Source organism: Bubalus kerabau, chromosome X (genome assembly GCF_029407905.1).
Source record: "Bubalus kerabau isolate K-KA32 ecotype Philippines breed swamp buffalo chromosome X, PCC_UOA_SB_1v2, whole genome shotgun sequence".
NCBI classification, from domain to species: domain Eukaryota; kingdom Metazoa; phylum Chordata; class Mammalia; order Artiodactyla; family Bovidae; genus Bubalus; species Bubalus kerabau.
The window spans coordinates 147806619-147829005 of NC_073647.1; the positions used below are offsets into that span (position 1 = coordinate 147806619).

Sequence of the window (22387 nt, forward strand, 5' to 3'; positions counted from 1 at the left end):
GTGGTCTGGTAGCTCTTTCAGAGATTTCCTCAGTTTATTGTGATCTGCTATTTTAGGCACACTTTAATTTGGGCAGACATCTTTTAAAAGTGCTTTTCAAATGTGATACTTTATTTGTATCACAAATAAAGGGAAAAGGTAGCTGATAAACAAGTAAATGATTACATATTAATAGAAAAGGTAGCTGATAAACAAGTAAATGATTACATATTAATAAATGTCAATAAATTCTTCACCTTGATCCTGAATAATAACCTTTTGTCCTTACATAAGTCCTGGGCCACCAGAGATGGTGCAGCAGATTCCAGTCCATGTTTTTTCAGATCCTCTAGACTTACCGGAAATCATCCTGAACTTTTCACCAGAGACGTGTGGAATGTCTTTGGTTTTACAATAAACATTTCTTTTGGACAAAGGCAGAACTTATTCTGTGCATTTTCAAACAAATCCATGGAGGATGTTGGGGTTTGAATCATTACCGTTCTTTACAAAAAAGAAAACACAGACAGTAGCAACAAAACAGCAACTTTACAGAATCCAGTCAGCCAGCTGTGTGGACTGTATAACATGAAACAATCAGTCGGTCTGAAGTTTTTCCTGAATTGAACAAACTATTCTGATGTTGCATAATTACAACCAGCATGATTTAAGTTTTAGCTGCAGACAGAAACCAATTGGGACTGACCTTTCTGCCTTAATTAATCAAATGTTACTGTTCAAACTTGTACCTCTCAGCTGAAATCATTCTCAAGGCCTGTTGTTTTAATGCTGTGGTGGGTTGGTTCTTTATATACAGCTAGTTAACAAATCTTCTAGGATAATTAGGGCACCTCACATTCTAGCAGGCACCAGTGATCAATGATGGTTAATTAAAGATGGTGGAGTACGAAGACGCCTGCTACCTGGAGGCAGGGAGTGTGGATTCTACTGCTTGCTTGAGCTGAACTGTGCCTTCTTAAGCTTTCATGAATGGAGATCCTTACGGAAACATAAATTTAGAAGAACACTAAAACCAAAGTGGTTATCTGCTCTCTCCAAATATAATCCATCCCTCCTGAAAAGCTAGCAAACAAAACAATCCTAACAATAGAATTGTTTATGTAATTCCCATACAAAGGGGACCCGAAACCAGGAAGCTGAAGGATTCAATGAGGTAAGCAGAGAATTATTTTCTTTATTCTAAAACATTATTCAAGTTATATATAATTCATGTTGAAAATGAGAAAATAAAGAAAAGACCAATCAATCGATAAAATCAATTAAAACTCAACTACTCAGTGAAAACTGCTGTTACCTGTGGTACATATTCTCCCATGGATCCACGTGTTTATGATATTTATGTTTCAAATAACTGCTGTCCTGACATCTACTACTTTGAGATAGTGCTAGATTCCCAAGTTTCTTGCACTCCAGTAAATATGCATCTTCATCATCTGTTTAAATGGCCAAACTGTATTCCATGGTAGGCTTGTAAATATTAACAACTAACTACATAGAGTTCTTCCTATGTATCCGGCTCTGTTCTAAGCATCAGACCATCTCCGTGAGGTCAATATTATGACTACTCCTGTTTTACAAACTGGGAAACTGAGTTAAGAAGAGGTTAGTTAACTTGGTTTCCGGGGCTCAACTCCAGATGGCCTGGCTTTTGAGTCCAAGTTCCTAACACCCAGCCATATTGCTTCTCACCTTATTCCCTTTGGTTATTTAGGTTATTTATAATGCTTTTCATTCATTTTTTAAAAAAATCATCTTGAAATATAGTTGATTTACAATGTTGTGTTAATTTCTGCTGTACAGCATAGTGATTCAGTTATAACACATATAAACGTTCTTTTTCATATTCTTTCCCAGTATGATTTATCACAGGCTATTGAATATTTCATTCTTTTAAACAGCACAGATCAATTTAAACCTCTGTTTCCTCACAAGACAGGTGGTGAAAGGTGGTGGCAAAATGGGGAGCACTGATGATGACTGTTCAGTAACAAAGTACTAGGGGGAGATTCTGTTGGGTAAGAACAGAGGTGTTCACTCTCATGATAAAAAAGAAAAGTCTATAAAATCTGCCAATACTCAATGGAGGGGGGATTTTCAGGCCCATGCAGAGGCACATTTGCAGGACTGCAGGAGAGATGGACTCTACTTGTGTCCTTGGATCTACGTAGGAGAAAAGAGCAACTGCCAAGTGTGAGACAGCAGCCATGGGGATCAAAATACAGAATTAATTTTCTGCAGGCTGAACTTTAACCGATTGCAGAGAGAGAGAGAGAGAGGAGAGAGAGACAGTAAAGTCTTCAGCAATATCAGCTTTAGTGCTTTAGAATATCAGCTTTAAGAGGAGGAAGTGAGTATTCATTTGGGACTGGGTGTGTCACAATGTGGAATTCGAGCAAAGGATGACTCACAGCAGATCGGCAGATGGTGGAGGTTGGGGGGTGGGCAGGGATGGGAGAAGGAAGGGGCCCTGAGAGAGCCAGGGTCACAGGCATTACTAGCTCACTGTGGACACAGGGTTTTCTTTACTTATGTCTGCATATTAAGTTACAGAACAGACAGAGGGAGGTGAAGTGGGGGAGGTTGCTAGTGAACAAGTGAATAGGTAGATAAGTACATTCACTATAAAGAGTGACGAGAATCCCAATAGACCTTTCTCCAAAGAAGCTCTTCAGATGGCTCATATCCCCAGGAAAAGGGGATATTACACAAAACTTCACACTCATGAGGGTGGCTGGACTCAGAAAGACAGATGATAAGCAACCTTGAAGATGTGGAACACATGTATACCTGTGGCGGATTCATTTTGATATTTGGCAAAACTAATACAATTATGTAAAGTTTAAAAATAAAATAAAATTAAAAAAAAAGATGTGGAAACACTGGAACCCTCATACACTGCTGTTGGTGCAGCCTTTCTGGAGAGCACCTTGGCACGTCCTTCAAGAGTTAAAGAGAGTCAGCATGTGACCAGCAAGTCCTCTCCTAGAGAGAGGAAGAGAAACCACACAAAGCCTTGTAAACAAATGTTCATAGTCACATTATTGATAATAGCCAAGACATGGAAACAGCCCAGATAGCCATCAGTGGATAAATAAACAAAATGTGGTCTACTTATGTAATGGAAGATTTATGAGTCCTAAAAAGCAATGAAGTACTGACACATGCAGCATCCATGGCTGGGCATGGGTGAACTTTAAAACATGATGCTGAGTGAAGGAAGGCCCTCACCAAGGCCGTGTATTGTGATTCCACTTATATGAATGTCTGGAATAGGTAAACCCATAAAGATAGATCAACTCTTTGCAACCCCATGGACTATACAGTCCATGAAATTCTCCAGGCCAGAATACTGGAGTGGGTAGCCATTCCCTTCTCCAGGGGATCTTCCCAACCCAGGGGTTGAACCCAGGTCTCCTGCATTGCAGGTGGATTCTTTACCAGTTGAGCCACCAGGGAAGCCCAAACCCATAAAGACAGATTGTAGATTGGGGATTGCCAGGGGCTGGGGATATGGAAGAATGAGGTGTGTGTGTGCGTGCTTAGTCACTTCAGTCATGTCCGACTCTGTGCAACCCCATGGACTGTACAGCATAGTGCCAGGCTCCTCTATCCATGGGGTTCTCCAGGCAAGAATACTGGAGTGCTTTGCCATTTCCTTCTGCAGGGGATCTTCCAGACCCAGGGATTGAACTTGCATCTCCTATGTCTCCTTCATTGGCAGGCAGGTTCTTTACCATTAGTGCCACCTGGGAAGCAAGGAGGAATGCTAAGTCACTTCAGTCGTGTCTGACTCTGTGCGACCCCATAGACGGCAGCCCACCAGGCTCCCCCGTCCCTGGGATTCTCCAGGCAAAAACACTGGAGTGGGTTGCCATTTCCTTCTCCAAAGCATGAAAGTGAAAAGTGAAAGTGAAGTCACTCAGTCACGTCCGACTCTTAGCGACCCCATGGATTGCAGCCTAACAGGCTTATCCGTCCATGGGATTTTCCAAGCAAGAGTACTGGAGTGGGGTGCCATTGCCTTCTCCGAAGGAGGAATGAGTGGTTACTAATTGGTGTGTTTCCTGTTGGAGTGATAAAGATGTTCTATTCAGTAGACTTGTTGGCTGTTACGGTTGCACATGACTATGGATATACTAACAAGCACTGAACTGTACACTTCAGAAGGATGGATTGTATGGTTTGTGATTATATCTTAACGGAGGGCTTTATGCTAAGTGAAATAAGTCAGACAGAAAGACAAATATTGTGTGATCTCACTTATATGTGGAACCTCAAAAACTGAACTCATAGAAACAGAGAGTGGAATGGTGCTTGACAGGGGAGGGCAGGGATATGGAGCTGTTGGTCAAAGCATACAAACTTCCAGTTATCAGATGAATAAGGACTGGAGATCTAATGCAATGCATTGTGAGTAAGTTATCAATACTGTAGTGTACACTACAAATTTTCTAAGAGAGTAGATCTTAAATTTCTCTACCAAAAAAATAATGTAATTATGTGAGGTGATGGAGCTGTTGGCTAACTCTATTGTGGTAATCATTTCACAATATATACATGTTTCAAATCAACCCATTGAACATTTTAAACTAACACAATGTTGGATGTCAGTGATATCTCAATAAGGCTGGGAAAAGAGGAGTCATGAAGTGAATGGAGGGAGAAACACAGCCCCTCAGGCATAAATGGCCATGTGTGGTCCAGGGATGAGAGAGGAGGCCTGGGTGATTCTGTGCCAAAAGGCTGAAGGGATATCCAAGAGCTGAGGTTGAGGGGTCTGGCAGTTGCCATAGGTAATTATGGGTACTTTGGGATTATGTTCAAAGGACAATGAGAAGTCTTTAAAGGCTATAAAACCCAGCAGTTACATAATCTAAGTTGTATTTTAAATAGCACTCTCTTCTTGAATTGCTAGGGCAGAAATAGATTGCTGTTATAGCTGATAAAACCAGATAGACATCATTAAAGCTAAAATTTGAGAGTTAAAATTAGCACACGGTTTTCTTCTTTGAATTTATTATGCATGCTCAGAAAATGAGGCCAGCAAAATTCTTATCCACTAATAGCACAAAAGGAGTGCATTGTCATGTAAATAATAATGTAAGCTTTTGACTTTTTACCTGGACTTTATTCTGTTGCTTCTAGAAATTAATACCTACCAAACACAAGTAAAGAATTACACTCTTTTATCACTGTTCAGCAGCATATGAATATCAAATACAGATTTGGTTTAATTGCATTTAATAGAAAGAGTGCATGGAAGCATCCCTGGCAGAGGTCATGAGGGGGAGTGCCAAAACTTAGCTGCTTGTTGAACACAGAATCCTTTTGGCATCTTGGTTGAAACTGTGAAGTTACTGAAACTAATGACTGAATTTCAGAGGTTCTGAGGTTCACACTCCCAGATGAGAAGAGTTTGGCTTTTGTGGCCACAGGGAGGGCAAGAGAAGATTTCAGGCAACAGGGAACACAGCTGTAGTGCATAAAGGCAGCTGAGAATGTGCATACATCCTTGGGCATCAACTCAGGGCCCAGGCAATGGGAAAGGACAAGCTTGGGGGCACCAGCCAGGGTCCCAAAGATGTCCAGGTTTTTGTGCATCCATTCCTAGTTCCTTCAGAGAGCGAGGCCTATGAAGCTTCTGGAAAAGCCAGGTTCTCTTTTGCAAATGGCAGCATCATTGGAAAGAAACTTCTCTTTAAGGCTCCTGACTGTGACATTAGCAAAACAAACAAACAAACAAATGCAGGGACAGCACTCAAAAATAATTACAATAGAAGATTCAGGTACCCTCCTCCCCCAAACTGCCTCACGCAAGCACCATTCTAGGGACCTTCAAATACACTAAAACCTGGTGAAGAGAATCCACAGGGCTGCAGAGGAACCTGAATTCTTCTTAAGTTAATTACCATTATCTTTTTTGAAATCATCTTTATTGGAATATAGTTGGTTTACAGTGTTGGGTTAGTTTCAGGTGTACAGCAAAGTGAATCAGTTATACATATACATATATCCATTCTTCTGTAGATTCTTTTCCCATATAGACCATCACATCTTAGAAAAATGAAGAGTCTCTGAAAGATAACATCTTGTAGGCCTGGAGTGTTTATAACAGGCGCTTTTTTTTTGAGGCAAGGAAAAATGACTTTATTTGGAAAGCCAGCTTGTAACTGGCTTCTTGAAAGATGTTACTGATCTGCCCATGAGTGCCTTTCCAAGCTTTCCTTGGGTTTTTGCTGGGAAAGGAAAATTTGTTTTCCTATTAAAATACTGGACCCCAAGGGGAAGAGCTATGTCTCAGTGAGTGATAAATAAGGAGGGGGGATATAATGCATTCAACAATTAAAAAAAAATTAAACTGTAGTTGATTTACAATCTTGCATTAGTTTCAGGTATATACAGTAGGTCTTTGTTGGTTATCTACTTCAGAAATAGTAGTGTGTATGTTAACCCCAGACTCCTCATTCCCCACCTAACCCTGCCCCTCCGCCCATTTCCCTTTTGGTAACTGTAAACTTAGCAGCAACAGCAGCAAGCTTGTTTTCAAAATCTGTGAGTCTGTTTCTGTTTTGTAAATAAGTTTATTTATGTGTGTGTGCATACTAAATTGCTTCAGTCGTGTCTGATTCTTTGTGATCCTATGTATGACTGTAGCCCACCAGGCTTCTCAGTCCATGGGATTTTCCAGGCAAGATTACTGTAGTGGGTTGCCATGCCCTCTTTCAGGAGATCTTCTTGACCCAGGAATTGAAACTGCATCTCTTTCATCTCCTGCATTGGGAGGCAGGTTCTTTACCACTGGTGCCACTTGGAATGCCCCAAGTTTACTTATATCTTAAAAAAAATTAGATTCCACATATGAGTGATATTATGATATTTGTTTTTATCTGATTTACTTCATTTAGTATGATAATCTCTAGGTCTATTCATGTTGCGGCTGCTAAGTCGCTTCAGTTGTGTCTGACTCTGTGCAACCCCATAGATGAGCCCACCAGGCTCCCCCATCCCTGGGATTCTCCAGGCAAGAAAACCGGAGTGGGTTGCCATTTCCTTCTCCAATGCATGAAAGTGAAAAGTGAAAGTGAAGTCGCTCAGTCATGTCTGACTCTTCGTGACCCTATGGACTGCAGCCTACCAGGCTCCTCCATCCATGGGATTTTCCAGGTGAGAATACTGGAGTAGGGTGCCATTGCCTTCTCCACCATGTTGCTGCAAATGGCATTATTTCCTTTTTATGGCTGAGTAACATTCCCTTGTGTATATGTACCACATCCTCTCTATCCATTCCTCTGTTGATGGACATTTAGGTTGCTTCCACATCTTCATTATTGTTAATAGTGCTTAAATGAACATAGGGGTGCATGTATCTTTTCAAATTATAGTTTTCTATGGGTATATGCCCAGGAGTGGGATTGCTGAATCATATGGTAGTTCTAGTTTTAATTTTTTAAAGAACCTCCATAGTATTCTCTAGACTTCCCTGGTGACTCAGATGGTAAAGCGTCTGTCTGCAATGTGGAGACCGGGGTTTGATCCCCGGGTTGGGAAGATCTCCTGGAGAAGGAAATGGCAACCCACTCCAGTATTCTCGCCTGGAAAATCCCATGGACAGAGGAGCCTCTTAGGCTGCATGGGGTTGCAAAGAGTCGGACACAACTGAGCGACTTCACTTTCACTTTCATAGTATTCCCCATAGTGGTTGTACCAATTTACATTCCCACCAACATTGTAGGAAGGTTCCCTTTTCTCCATGTTCTCTCCAGCATTTATTGTTTGTAGACTTTTAGATGATGGCCATTCTGACTGGCGTGAGGTAATACCTAGTTGTACTTTGAATTTACATTTCTCTGATAATTAGTGATGTTGAGCATCTTTTCATTTGCTTTTTGGCTATCTCTATGTCTTCTTTTAGGTCTTCTGCCTATTTTTTTTGATTGGGTTGTTTGGTTTTTTGACAGAACTATATGAGCTGTGTGTACATTTTGGAGATTAATCCCTTGTCAGTAGCTTTGTTTGCAAATATTTTCTCCCATTTGGTGGGTTGTCTTTTCACTTTGTTTATGGTTTCTTTTGCTATGCAAAAGCTTTTAAGTTTAATTAGGTCCCATTTGCTTATTTTTGTTTCTATTTTCATTAAGAGGTGGAATAAAAAAAGATATTGCTGTGATTTATGTCAAAGAGTGTTCTGCCCATGTTTTTCTCTAAGAGTTTTATAGTGTCTGGTCTTACATTTAGGTCTTTGATCCATTTTGAGCTTACTTTTGTGTATAGTGTTAGAAAGTGTTCTAATTTCATTCTTTTACACGTAGTTGTCCACTTTTCCCAGCAACACTTATTGAAAAAACTGTGTTTTCTCTATATACTCTTGCCTCTTTTGTCATAGGTTAACCATAGGTTTGTGGGTTTATTTCTGGGCTTTCCATCCTATTCTATTAATCAGTTTTTGTGCCAGTACCATACTGTTTTGATTACTATAACTATGTAGTATAGTCTGAAATCAGGGAGCCTGATTCCTCCAGCTCTGTTTCTCTTACCCAGCATTGTTTTAGTTATTTGGGGTATTTTGTGTTTCCATACAAATTCAAATTTTTTTTTGTTGTTCTTGGACTCCTTTTCTTGGTGGAGGATATCAGAGATGGTATCTTCTTATGTCTATGCATTCCTTATACTACACATAACCCTAATAACAAGCTACTTCACTCCTGTTTCTAAAAAATTACAGTGGAAAATGAAGAGCATTCTGAAACCTTATAAACACAAAGAGTTTAAGTTCATGGAAACTTAAATGTAGAAGCTCGTGAAGTCATCATCAGGTTGTACTTAAGTACAAGTCTAGAAATTAATTAAGGAAAAATAGCATCACAGTGGTTATGGCTTCTATTTCATGTCAACAGGACTTAGAAGTTCTTGCAGCGAGTGGGTTGGCACCCAGGGTATTACTGACTTGTGGTTCACCTCTTTGGGCACAGAATTGTAACAGACAATGAAATATGAAGTCTACTTCAGTTTAGTTCAAGTTATATCGCATCCTTGGAAGAGAAAGAATTTAGGGTATCATGTTTTGCTCACTTCTACCATCTTCTCACTTGTTTACAGAAACCCTTTATGCCTCAGTGTGAACTTTCCAAAGCATTCCACAGTGCTGTTGGGTGAAAAGTTCTCTTTGGTTGTTTTTGTATCAGAGCTCATGAAAAACGGGGATTGGCAGTGTTCCCCTATCACAGTCCAAAACCTAAAACGAGCAGTTAAATTCTACATATCCATGCTTCTCTCCCCCTCATCTTCCACTCCAGACTTTGAGTAGGAATATATTCTGCTTCTTCCTGTAATTTCTCCCCAGGCTGACTATCTTCCTTGTGGGACAGGGGTCAGTACGCTCTAGCCCGGGGCCCAACCTCACCCACTGTCTGTGTTTTTATGGCCTGTGAGATGAGAAGGGTTTATACTTTTGGGAATGATTTTAAGAAATCAGAAGGTGAATATTCTGGATAACAAAGAGTCGGACACGACTGAGCGACTGAACTGAACTGAATATTTCATGGCATATGAAAATTATATCAAATTACAATCTGTGTCCACCCAGCAGGCACAATCACTTTCATGTTGCCTAAGGCTGCTTTCAAGCTAGAAGGCAGAGTTGAGTAGTTGTGACAGAGACGGTGTCCCAACAAAGCCAAAAACATTGACTAACTGAACTGTTACAGAAAAAGTTTACTGACCCCTGTTCTAGAAGTTTTATTAGACCCTAAAAGTTTGCTGTGAGCCGCTAACATGGCCCAAGAGAGCTCAGTGGTTCAAAGTTGGAGCAACTGATCCCCATCTACAGTGACTCACTACTGTGGCCCTGACTCCCCAACAACTCTCATTTCAGGCTCTCTCTGGTCACTAAAATATCACGTCCTTCTCCACTGGGAAAGATGCTGAAAGGGGATGCACAGAGGGCTGCATGTAGGAGAGAAAAGAAGGATGTAGTGAGCTAATGTCCTTACCAATATGGTCTAGACGATGCTTCTCACACTGTAACGTGCATTTCTATTACCCAGAGATCTTGTCAAAATGCAGAGTCTGATTTAAGGGGGTCTGAGGTGGGGCTTGAGATTCTGCATTTCTCTCTAGCTTCCAAGTGATGCTGGTGCTCTTGGTCCACACCACACTCTGAGTGGTCAGGACCTTCTCTACCCCTGCCTGTCCCACTGACCTGGTCCCATTTTCATCTTTGAATTTCTGGAATACCCATAAATATGTTCTTAGGTGGTGATGGTTGGCTTATATATTAGATCTTCTTATTTCATCTTCTTACCTCATGCTTTATATGTCTTATCAGAAATAGTGTTTTCTAGAACTGGGATAATAAGTCTCTCCTCCATTAACCGAATCATGAAATGGACTAAGTTTGCCTTCACTCCCTGATCCTCTTGTCTGTTCTGATCCCCTAGTTTCATAGGGGCCCCAGGCAGAAGCCTCTTAAGGCTTCCTACTCTCTTTTTATTCCTGGCATGGATCCTCCATTCTAGTTCCTTCCATGACTCTTGGGCCTCCACGAGGCCCTTCTGTGCTCCCATGTGATGAACACTGAGTCCTAAAGAATGTTGGGGAGCAAGCACGCCAGCTCCCTCATTTGGCTGGCAATCACACCAGGACCTAGAGAATTGGGGTGAGGCTCCCCAGGTAACCAAGCAGAGACCAGGAAGCCAAGGCCGCCAACTTTCAGCTCTCCAACTTTACTCTCTCAGCCCTCTTCTTCTATCCCAGAAGAGTCCGTCAGATGGCCTAAAAAGTTGCCAACAGTGAAATGGTCTCTGAACATCAGGGTACAGATATGTCACACTCCCCAGTAATGTACTTGTGGTGAAACAGGATCTTTCTGAAGTGATTCTAATGGTCATGACTGTAGATTTCATGATGGGCTCCCTGGGGACAATAGCTTTGAATCTCTGGGCCTTTTTCCACCTCCACATCTTCATTGAGAGGGATTGCTTACCTGGCTTCTTATGTTAGAATGAGAAATTGTGGTAAAATTCACATAAAATTAAAAAGTGAGCAATTCAGTGGCATTTAGTACATCCACAGTATTGTGCAACCATTGCATCTGTCTAGTTCCAGAACGTTTCATCACCCCCAAGGGCAACCTCATACGCACGCGCATTTACATCCCATTCTTCCATACTCCCAGCCCCTCGCAACCAGCAGTCAGTTTACTGTCTCTGTGGATTCGCCTGTTCTGGACATCTCGTGTAAATAGAATCATACAATACGTGGCCTTTTATGACTGCCTATTTGAGGTTCATCCAAGTTGTACCATATATCAGTTCTTCATTCCTTTTCATGGTGGAATAATATTCTGTTGTATGCATAAACCACAAATTCTTACTCCTTTCAACCACTGATGGACGTTGGGGTTGTCTTCACCTTTTCACTATTGTGAACAGTGCTGCTGTGAGCACTGCTGTTTAAGTATCTGTTTGAACCCCTGTTTTCAGTTCTTCTGGGTCATATACTTTGGTGTGGAATTGCTGGGTCATATGGTAATTCTGTGTTTAACTTTTTGAGGCTCTGCATTTCATTTGAGTGGTTTTACAATTCTCCCATTCTGTCCCACTGTTTCACAATAAGGACAAATGAAATAATCAAGCAATGGAGAAATATCTCACTATTTATCTGTACCTGTCCCTCATCAAATGCTTTTAGCCAAATGAATATATTTCATTTTATATTATTTATCTTCCCAGTCCACAACTTAATGTAGGAGTTTCTGAAGGACCAGGGATTTGTCCCAAGTCAGCAAGCAGGGAAGTGGATGAGGGAACACACAAATCCTGGATAACCGTCAAATTGCCTGTGAATAGTTCAGAATCAAGGTGGGTTTCTTGGGCATGGGACATGTTTTGACATGTTTTATCATGCAGGGCCTTGCATGCAGAAGGAACCCACACTTGGTTTATATATGGGCTCTGTCTCTGTCTTGACAATCTTGATAATTTTTGAACAAGGAGCCCTACATTTTCATTTTGGTACTGGACCCCATAAATTATGTAGATGGTCCTATAAAGGACTGCAAGTCTCTCAGATGGTTGCCAGAGAAGCGGGGGATGGGAGGAGGGGAGAAATAGATGAGGGAGATTAAGAGCTACAAACTTCCAGTTACAAATTGAATGAGTCACGGGATTAAGCTTACAGCATGGGGAATATAGTCAATTACATTGTAATAGAAATGGCAACGCACTCCAGTATTCTTGCCTGGAGAATTCCATGGACAGAGGAGCCTGGCAGGCTTTAGTCCATGGGGTTGCAGAGTCAGACACGACTGAGCAACTATCACTCACTCACTAATATTTTGTATGGTGACTGATGGTAACTTGACTTATCATGGTGATTTTTTGGAATGTATATAAATACTGAAACCCTATGTTACGCACCTAGAACATAGTGTTGTAGGTCAGTTATATTTCAACTAAAAAAAAAATGTAGACACTGGAAAGAAATGCATCAGAATACTAATGGTGATTATCTCTGGGGGTGTGGAGATTGTGGGTGATTGTTATTTTTTACATGACACTTTTATGTCTTTCTATTTGTCTGCCGTGAACACATATTGCTTCTGAAATTAGAAAGAAAGCAGTTGTTGTTTAGTTGCTAAGTCGTGTCTGACTCTGCAACCCAATGGATTGCAGCACGCCAAGAAAATAATAATGTCATTAAAAAAAAAGAATCGATAGTTTCCATCTTATATAAATCCTGCACCCTAGACAACAAATTCTAACATCTTAAACAAATTCTAAAATGGGAATAAAAAAGATATGACTGTCACTCCAGGTGGAGGCATTCCAAACGTGGGTGGGTACTAAGTAGAATGGTGATAAAATAGCTCAATGATATTTAAAAACACAGACAACAGACCAAAGCCAGACAGTTTCCACAAATGAATTTGCTGCGTTGACTGTCGTTGGCCTGAGAAACAAACTCAAAAAAACCTTTGTAGGAACCTGAGCCCAAAAAAGGACGAACAGAGAACACATTCCCTCTGTTGTGTTAGTCACTCAGTCGTGTTGGACTCTTTGCAACCCCACGGACTATAGCCCACCAGGCTCCTCTGTCCATGGGATGCCCTAGCCAAGAATACTGGAGTGGGTTGCTATTTCCTCCTCCAGAAGATCTTCCCCACCCAGGAATCAAACCTGGATCTCCTGTATAGCAGGCAGATTCTTTACCATTTAAGCCACCAGGGATTCCCTCTGCTCTCCAGGAAAAGGTGGGGAGGTTTCTATTCTTTTGCCTTCAAGAAGAACTGAGCAATGCCCCATGGGCTTGGAAGGGCCTGGTAAAGTTGAGAGCAGAATCCAACCTCAAGAGATGAGCTTTATAGAAAACAGAATAGTTTGGCAATAGGCTGCTAAGCCTTTCCATTATGTTTTGGCTGCAGAAGTGATCAGCCTTCATGGGCTCAAAGAAAAATTAATGTGTGTCTGATAAGCCTAAACCTGCCCTGCCCTTTCTAGTAGAAGCAGAGAGAGGAGGGCCGGGTTTTTTCCTAAGGGTAAATAGGTTTCAAATTCAGGATGGAATCCCAACTGGCCAAAAAGCTGATAGGGCCTCCCTTATCTGCTCCATCTGCTGGCTCTTAACAACCTTTTGCAATTTCTCAATTATGACGTGTCAAAAGAAATCTTGCCAAGAGCACCCTTTTCCCAAGCTTTCCTTACTTAAAACAGTCTGCACAAGACTAAGAGTGAATAGCTGGCCACCTCTGTATTTACTCCAAGTGGGTGAGGAAGGTTTCCTAGGAGGAAGATCTTTCAGGAGAATGGTTGGCTAAGTGGTTCTGTCCAGAGGCCTTCCAACAAACCAGATGAGCTGTGATGTGATTATGGAGTTCCGTGGTGTGTTTCAAGGAGAACTCATAAATGGTAGTTAGGCATCAGGCAGCCATTTGGGGTAAACCCTGTTTCAGGAGGCCACCTCATGCGAAGAGTTGACTCTTTAGAGTCAACTTTGGCCACCTCATGCAAAGAGTTGACTCATTGGAAAAGACTCTGATGCTGGGAGGGATTGGGGGCAGGAGGAGAAGGGGACAACAGAGGGTGAGATGGCTGGATGGCATCACTGACTCGATGGACGTGAGTCTGAATGAACTCCGGGAGTTGGTGATGGACAGGGAGGCCTGGCGTGCTGTGATTCATGGGGTCGCAAAGAGTCGGACATGACTGAGCAACTGAACTGAACTGAACTGATCTGTTTCAGGAGAATCCAAGCTGGATACCAAAAGCAGAAAGACTCACTTTTATAGGGAAAGATGAGTGGAGGGGAGTATTTTGGTGATAGTAAAAAATATATTTGCAGTTCGTATAATGAGTTTTCTTATGTATTTCCTATAACCTCTATCTACAGCCCTGATTTGCCTTTAGAATTCATTGCCTGAGTTTGTTTGTTTGTTTGTTTGTTTTAAAGCTTAAGGTAGAAATAACAGGGGCAGGCTCACCTATAGTTCATAATTTTGTCAAGTTTTGTGAGAGGGAGATCCTGTAATACGTTTATCCTCCATTCTTTTAACCTCCACGGCACAAGTTTGGGCTGTTTTCACACAATCTTTTGTTATTCAATTGCTAGGTCATGTCTGACTCTGCAACCCCATGGACTGCAGCATGCCAGGCTTCCCTGTCCTTCAGTATCTCTCAGAGTTAGCTTAAACTCATGTCCATTGAGTCCGTGATGCCATCCAAGACTGCAGCACAAAAGGCCCATCCTGTATCTTTGCATGAGTAATCCACTCCTCAGGTTTTTCCAATGGTATTGATTCTGATCTGCCTGGAATTACTTGAGTTTGATTCTGTTGGAAGGTAAAGTGACACTAGAATAGCTTTTCTACTTCTCTTTCTCCCTCCTTGAGGGCATGTATCTCATTATATTGACTGTTGTGTTCACAGGGCCCTGTACAAAGCTTAGCATACAGTTAGTGCTTAATAAATGTTTCCTGACTTACCATTGGATTAAGTAAGCAGACAGAGACCCTTTCAAGATCTTTCATAACCCAGTAACTATAGCATCATGGTTCAGAGCAGAGATTATAGAACCAGTTTACTTGGTTTTCTGTCCTAATTCTGTCTCTTCCTACTTGTGACTCTGGTGAAGTTTCTTAACCTTTTATGCCTCAGTTTCAGCATCTTTAAACTGGGTATACTAATAAAATCTATCTTGCAAAGCTATAGGGATTAAATGAGTTAAAACTGACAACAATGCCTGGAAAATTGTAGGCACTCAACTGTTGTTAGCTCCATTATTTACAAAAATGTCCTGATGGCTCACTTCCATGTTCTCCAGCTTTATTCTGTCCCCACTGTTTCCCAACCAAGTAATCTTTCAGTGAAATACTTTCCCATAATAAATCAGGATGTATGCCCTCATCTCTCTTGAGACAGCTGCATTTTGTAGGAGCCAGTGTCTCCAGATATACCCTTGATGAGGTATGCATGCTAAGTCACTTCAGTCATGTCTAATTCAGTGCGACCATATGGACTGCAGCCCTACAGCCTCCTCTGTCCATGGGATTCTCCAGGCAAGAATACTAGAGTAGGTTGCCATACCCTCCTCTGGGGGAATCTTCTCAACCCAGGGATTAAATCTGCGTCTCTTATGTCTCCTGCATTAGCAGGCAGGTTCTTTACAAATGCTTAATAAATATCCAACTGGCAAAAAAGGGAAGGGGAAGATGGTCTTTGGCAGCCATTTGAAGCTCTTAGGGACTTAGGGATTTATAGTTAATACATTTGATGAATCCTTTTCAGTTATCCAACCTAAGAAGGATTTGCTTATGCATGGCTTTGCTTGAATGGCTTTGGTTGATAGCCTGTATTTTCCATTAATTCTAAATTTTAAGATGGGAACCAAGTCAGAAGAGTGAGCTCAAGCTCTTTGACAATACATTTCCTCACATCCCCACCACTTCCGAAAATGTCTGCACATGTTTCTTGTGGGAAGTTTGAGAAATTATAAATATGCCAAGTGCATCTTGACCCATTCTTCCAAGCATATTTCTTAGGCGGCTGCTGCTGCTGCTGCTAAGTCACTTCAGTTGTGTCCGCCTCTGTGCGACCCCATAGACGGCAGCCCACCAGGCTCCCCCGTCCCTGGGATTCTCCAGGCAAGAACACTGGAGCGGGTTGCCATTTCCTTCTCCAGTGCATGAAAGTGAAAAGTGAAAGTGAAGTCACTTAGTCGTGCCAAAACTCTTAGCGACCCCATGGGCTGCGGAAGGTCTAACTCTGATTGTACTTGACATCCAGGGGAGAAAGACCTGGCAGTGAGCTGACACCTACCAATGCAACCCAGATCTGGAAACTGGCAGAGGAGAGGCCGAGACCCGGGTGGTGAGTTGTTACAGCTTAAACTTCTTACTGATTTTTGAAACAGACATTTGTTGGTTTGTACACCCTGCCAGCAGTGGTCACCCCTGAACTCCATCCACCAACACCAGCTCATCTCCGTGGTTTACCATTTACTTCTTTCTTCACATGTTATCAGACTCCACAAACAGCGATCAGGTAGCACTAAACGAGGGCAGGAAGGAAGAAGAAGCAGTATGTACAAAATGGTCCACATTGTGGAAGAAAAAAGCAAATCCTACTTGGGTGTAAACTGGAGGAAAAGACACTAAAAATTAGCAGAGATTACAACAGGGGTTTAATGTGTAGCTGATTTTTATTTTCTTTGTTATGCACATCTGTATTTTCTTTAAATATCTGTAAAATACTTCTAATTGAATCACATAAAAAGGAATTAAGTTCTATTTAGAAAGCTCTCCATGTGATATGGGAGAACTGGTTTGTCTAGCATCCCTTGGAGTCAGTTTCCAGCCACACATACCAGGCAGTATCTGGTGGGGAGAAACCCCATCACCTCTCAGTCAGGCATGCTCACGAGGACTTGTTGGGCATCTGTATATCAAACTCCACTCTTAAGAGTTCTGCCCCTGTACTTGCTGGTAATTTCCTGAGAATGCATCCCCAGCCCTCCCCTGTCACCCTCCTTGAGAGATGGAGGCTGAGCCGCATCTGAAGCTTGGAGCAGAACCTCCCAGGAAGGAAGCTGTGTGCTTCCAGCACCCCCATTCTGCCCATTCCCAGGGCCCTAGGGAACCCCAGAAGGTCAGACTGACCCCCGTGGTACAGGGGCACTGATCAGAGCCTGCCTTCTGCAAATGATTGTGCTTTGCTGGTTAGTTTTAGCTTGGTAGGTCAATAAAGGGGGGGCATCCATGTGGTCATGAACCACCATGATTTCCTTTCTTCAAGATGGTTATGATTTCACAAAAGCTACCTCTTGGGATGGAAGGTTAGACTTGCTGCAAACATTTTACTTTCTTATGAACCTGTGTCTTTGTCTTTTACTTTGGGGAAAGGTATTTGGTGGACTACAGTGCAGCTTATTTTTGAAGCTCCAATGTGGAAGATAAGAGTTAAAATTTCAATATCTGTTGAGCATCCATAGAAACTGTGAGTCAGAGATAGAGCCATTTGAACAAATGCTATGATTTACCAAAATATGGCTTTCAAGGGATTATTACTATTACCTGTATAACCAAAACTAAATCCCTATCCAGAGAGAGGGATTCCATTTACTCCATAGATTTCTGACCTGGCCTAAGAGCTCTTCCCCATCAGCTCCAATGCAATTTGCCATTATTTCTTGTCTAGCCTTCTGTCCTACAACCTCCAAGATCTCTCTTGGACTAAAGCAACGGTATACGTGTCTTATCTTCCCTGTTCAACTAGAGCTCATCAGGGGCAAGGGTCAGGCCTGCTATATTTTCAGAAAGTCTACACCACCTGTTTCACCTCCTGGCACACTCTCATAGCTCCATTCCTTATCAGCAAACACATGAATTTTAAATCTATCCGTTGGCCACTATTTCATTCATTCAGTCGGTCATTCAGTATATATTTTTTTTGAGCATAGCTATAAGCCAGTCATGTTCAAGGTGTTGGGTACACAAACTGAAAGTGATCAGATGAAATCTGACCCTTTGGAAACTGGTATTCTATTGGGTTTGACTGATTACTGCGCACATGTTGAATTTCTTCTAGTTGCTGATCCTTGGTGGTTCATCTGAAAGGAGGAGGATACTTTTTGGTGGCTTTTCCTTTCTCTAAGAATGTGACCCACAGGGATGGTACGGGGAGGGAGGATGGAGGGGTGTTCAGGATGGGGAACACGTGTATACCTGTGGCAGATTCATGTTGATATATGGCAAAACCAATACAATATTGTAAAGTAATTAATCTCCAATTAAAATAAGTAAATTTATATATTTTTAAAAAAGAATGTGATCAGGATCAGGAAACAGATAAAGTCTTAAAGAAGACAAGTAATTTCAGTTTTGGCCCAGAACCTCAAGAGGCTAAAGACAATGCCCAGAAAGATCACTCATGGAGGAATTGGTGTGATGTGGAGGGGATGGAACAAAAGGCGGTGGCTGGCCTGTGTAAGAACAACTTCAATCATCTCCCTCCTTTCCCTCATGGTCCTCAAGTCTAGAATTTGGGAACTCTTTGACCTGGAGAAAATGAGGAGCTAGAATGAAGGGGATGGTAGATGGCCACTGCAAAGGTGTCAAGAAGCCTAAAAAGGATGTAGGATGAGGAAGCCAGCTGCAGGACCTGGGGCTGGAGTTGGGAGGAAAGAGAGGAGACGACCCAGGAAGAGAGGGATGATGTGCTGGCCTTGCTATGGGATGTGTGATGGAGCCCTGGGATCTTTTGTTTAGATATTAAAGGCCAGCCTGGGCCTAGAAGACTGTGCTGCATGGGGAGTTCAGATTGCTCTGTAGTTGTGACCTTCTCTTCCAGTCGGAAGAGCAGTTCATTGGCAGATTTTTAGAGAATTCCCAACAGGTTTATTGGGTTGGTCTTTGTTTTACCACACTTCCCACAAATCCAAGAACTTTAAAAGATCCCTAGAAATTTGAGGGTCTCATTTAAAAGCCATTCACTCATACTTGGAAACAAACTTTCCCAAAATGAAAAGTAGACAGGATATATGATGGAGCTGATGTCATGTAACCCTCTGAACCAATCCCCGTAATTTTGTGAAACTGTTTGCAGGACATGTTATTTGCAGCGGCCTCATGGGTCTCAGCAACCCACTATTTTCCGATGAGATCTAGAACTAATCCCAGGAAAAGGCTTTTTTAAGCACATGGTTTTGACATGTTCCTTACCTACCAAGAAGAAAGTGTTATCCACAGAGAAATGCTGCTTTAGTGAGAAGCTGATTTATCAGCAATCTATTTGCACCCACTGTTTTGTGCACATAAAAAATGAGTGACACAGATCAAAACTCCCAGCAGTGGGGGCAAGTGAAGGGTGGATCCTGCTGCTCTCCCTTCCAGCCTCTACCCAACCCCTCCATCCCCACCTGCGAAAGAGCAGCTAAACCCTAGGGAAGCCCAGTTTTCACTGAAGAGACAGATTCACTTTCATCAGAGCAAACTCCCACTTTCCCCAAAAGACACACACCCCTGCAGAGCACTAGCTCTGAATTTAAACTTTGGGAAGGCAGATGCCAAAAGTTGCACCTTGGTTTGAGAGAGCCCCAAATGGCAAATTTCCTCTCCTCTGTGTCTGCCAAGAGTGAGGATGCAGAGGAAACTTGGAACCCCCAGACTACCTCCCCCAAAATGTAAACTTCTGTGAAAGAGGTCACTGTCTTCACAAGGACCACAGCAGGTCACCAACCATAGCAGCAACCGCTGGGTCAGCCACGTGCCCGTCCATCTTCCACGTGCGGTTTAGCCTTTACACCCCTTGGGCTTAACCTCTTCTCTTTGGAGGATAAAGCACAAATTGGATAATGGAGAACAGTTAGCATCAGAGGATTTCATAAGCTTTTCATGCATTGGTTCTCCTAAAGCTGACTAGAAGACTGGAGAAGCTTCTCTTGTTATTACCCTTTAGCTCCTTACCTTGGTGCTCTATTTTGCTCCCTTAAAGCTTTTAATGGTCCCAGATAAGTCAGAGCTTTTACATCTCTGCCACTTTTTTGCAATCAGAGTCCTCTGCCTCCTAATCTAGGACTGAACGTGTCTAATGGCTCATTTAGTTGTGATCACTCTCTGCCACGCTTTCTCCCCGGCAGAGAGCTTTTCTGCACTGATGAGTTCCCAGTCCAGCTCAGCTTGCAATCAGGTTTTCCAAAAGTTGCCATTGATCTCCTTAAGGATAGAAAAGGGGAATGCCTTAGAGGTCAAGACAGAAAGCAGGCAATGGGGCATGCCAGAGCTAAAAACAGATGTCTAGGCCTTAGCAAACATAAAACCAAAAAACAAAACCCAAGCCCCATGCTGCTCTATTTCTGCCCTGCAGGTTCTTTTTTTTTTTTTTTTTTTTTAAATTGAAGTATAGTTGATTTTTTCAGGTGTCAGTTCAGTTCAGTCGCTCAGTCGTGTCTGATTCTTTGCAACCCCATGGACTGTAGCACACCAGGCTTCCCTGTCCATCACCAACTCCCAGAGCTTGCTCAAACTCATGTCCATTGAGTCAATGATGCCATCCAACCATCTCATCCTCTGTTATCCCCTTCTCCTCCCACCTTCAATCTTTCCCAGCATCAGGGTCTTTTCTAAGGAGTCAGTTCTTCATATCAAGTGGCCAAAGTATTAGAGTTTCAGCTTCAGCATCAGTTCTTCCAATGAATATTCAGGACTGATTTCCTTTAGGATGGACTGGTTTGATCTCCTTGCAGTCCAGGGGACTCTCAAGACTCTTCTCCAACACCACAGTTCAAACGCATCAATTCTTTGGCTCTCAGCTTTCTTTATGGTCCAACTCTCACATCCATACATGACTACTGGAAAAACCATAGCTTTGACTAGATGGACCTTTTTCAGGTGTAACAAAGCTATTATATACATGTGTATGTGTATGTATGTGTGTATGTATATATATATATATATATATAAAATCACACACAAACATATATACACACACTTATATATTCTTTTCATATTATATTCTACTATATGTTATCACAAGATATTGAATATAGTTCCCTGTGCTATACAGCAGGTCCTCACTGATTATCTATTTTATACATAGTGGTATGTATATGTTAATCTCAAACTCCTAATTTATCCTCCCGCTACCACCGTTTTCCCTTTGGTAAGCATAAATTTGTTTTCTGTGTCTGTGAGTCTGTTTCTGTTGTGAAAATAAGTTCATTTGTATCTGCTTTCAGATTCCATGTATGAGTGATAGATTGCATTATGGTATTTGTCTCTGTGTATTTTACTTCACTTTAGTCTGACCATCTCTAGGTCCATCCATGTCTCTGCAAATCTCTGCCCTGCACATTCTGATCTGTGGTGAACCTGCCCCCCTTGGTGTCTCTGACTCAGCCCTGGAGTCCCTGTGAAGGCTGTTGGCACTTGTCCCTCCCATTGTACCTTTAAGCACCTTGCACCGTTTTCAATCCAGCACATTCCTCCTGGTTTTGTAACTGTCTACTCGTCTGTCACATCTAACATCTGGCACCTTCTCCTCTGGTCTGTGGTTTTTGTGCATGTTCTTAATTAGTACCCAGTAAATGCCATCTACCCTTATTCCTACAGAACAGGGTTTGTTAACTTCAGTGTTAGTGACACATGGAGCCAGTTCATCCTTTGTGGTGGGTACTGTCCCATGTGCTATAGGATGTTCAGCGGCAACCCTCATCTCTAACTCACTAGATGCTGGTAGCAACCCCAGTTCCCAACCTCCGCAAGCAGTGGTGATCGAAACCATCCCTGGGTGGGGAGAAGGGATGGTAAGATGGCCCTCCTTCCCCCGACACTGAGAAACCCTGCCCCAGAATAAGACTAAAAATGTGGGTGCAATGGTTTTGTCCACGTGGTCCTTAATCACATAGACTCTCCAAAGCAATCACATGCATGCGTGTATGCTGAGTCACTCAGTTACAACTGCCCTTTATTTTTTCTTAAAGATGAAAACACCAATATTTCACCAATGCAGCCTTTAGGTCCTCCTTTAAAAATATATTTTGTAATCATATTAAGGGCTCCCCTGGTGGCTCAGATAGTAAAATCCATCTGCAATGCAGGAGACATGGGTTTGATCCTTGGATTGGGAAGATCCCCTGGAGGAGGGCATGGCAACCCACTCTAGTATTCTTGCCTGGAGAATCCCATGGACAGAGGAGCCTGGTGGGCTACAGTCCACGGGGTCACAGAGAGTTGGACACAACTGAGCAACTAACAGTTTGATTTCACTTTCAACTATACTAAAGTCAAAGTCAAAAAAAAAAAAAAATCCCTGAGAGGTAACTTTACTCACAGGCTCTCTAGGGTAATAATAAGAGTAGAGAGTGTGGACCCACTGCTTCAGTTTGAAATCCAGTTCTA

General features: G+C 42.2%; 1 long non-coding RNA gene across 5 annotated transcripts in view; it reads left to right on the forward strand.

Annotated features, from left to right (window-relative positions):
• The first annotated feature begins 427 nt into the window (after window positions 1–427).
• The window catches only part of LOC129639264 (uncharacterized), a 139517-nt gene continuing 117557 nt past the window's right edge, over window positions 428–22387 (forward strand). For 3 of the 5 annotated variants that reach the window (XR_008708316.1, XR_008708317.1, XR_008708315.1), the window contains exons 1-2: window positions 428–1153; window positions 16278–16361. This is a non-coding gene — a long non-coding RNA (uncharacterized LOC129639264). The remainder of the gene's footprint in view (window positions 1154–16277; window positions 16362–22387) is intronic. The other 2 variants (XR_008708314.1, XR_008708313.1) reach the window with 2 other exon arrangements.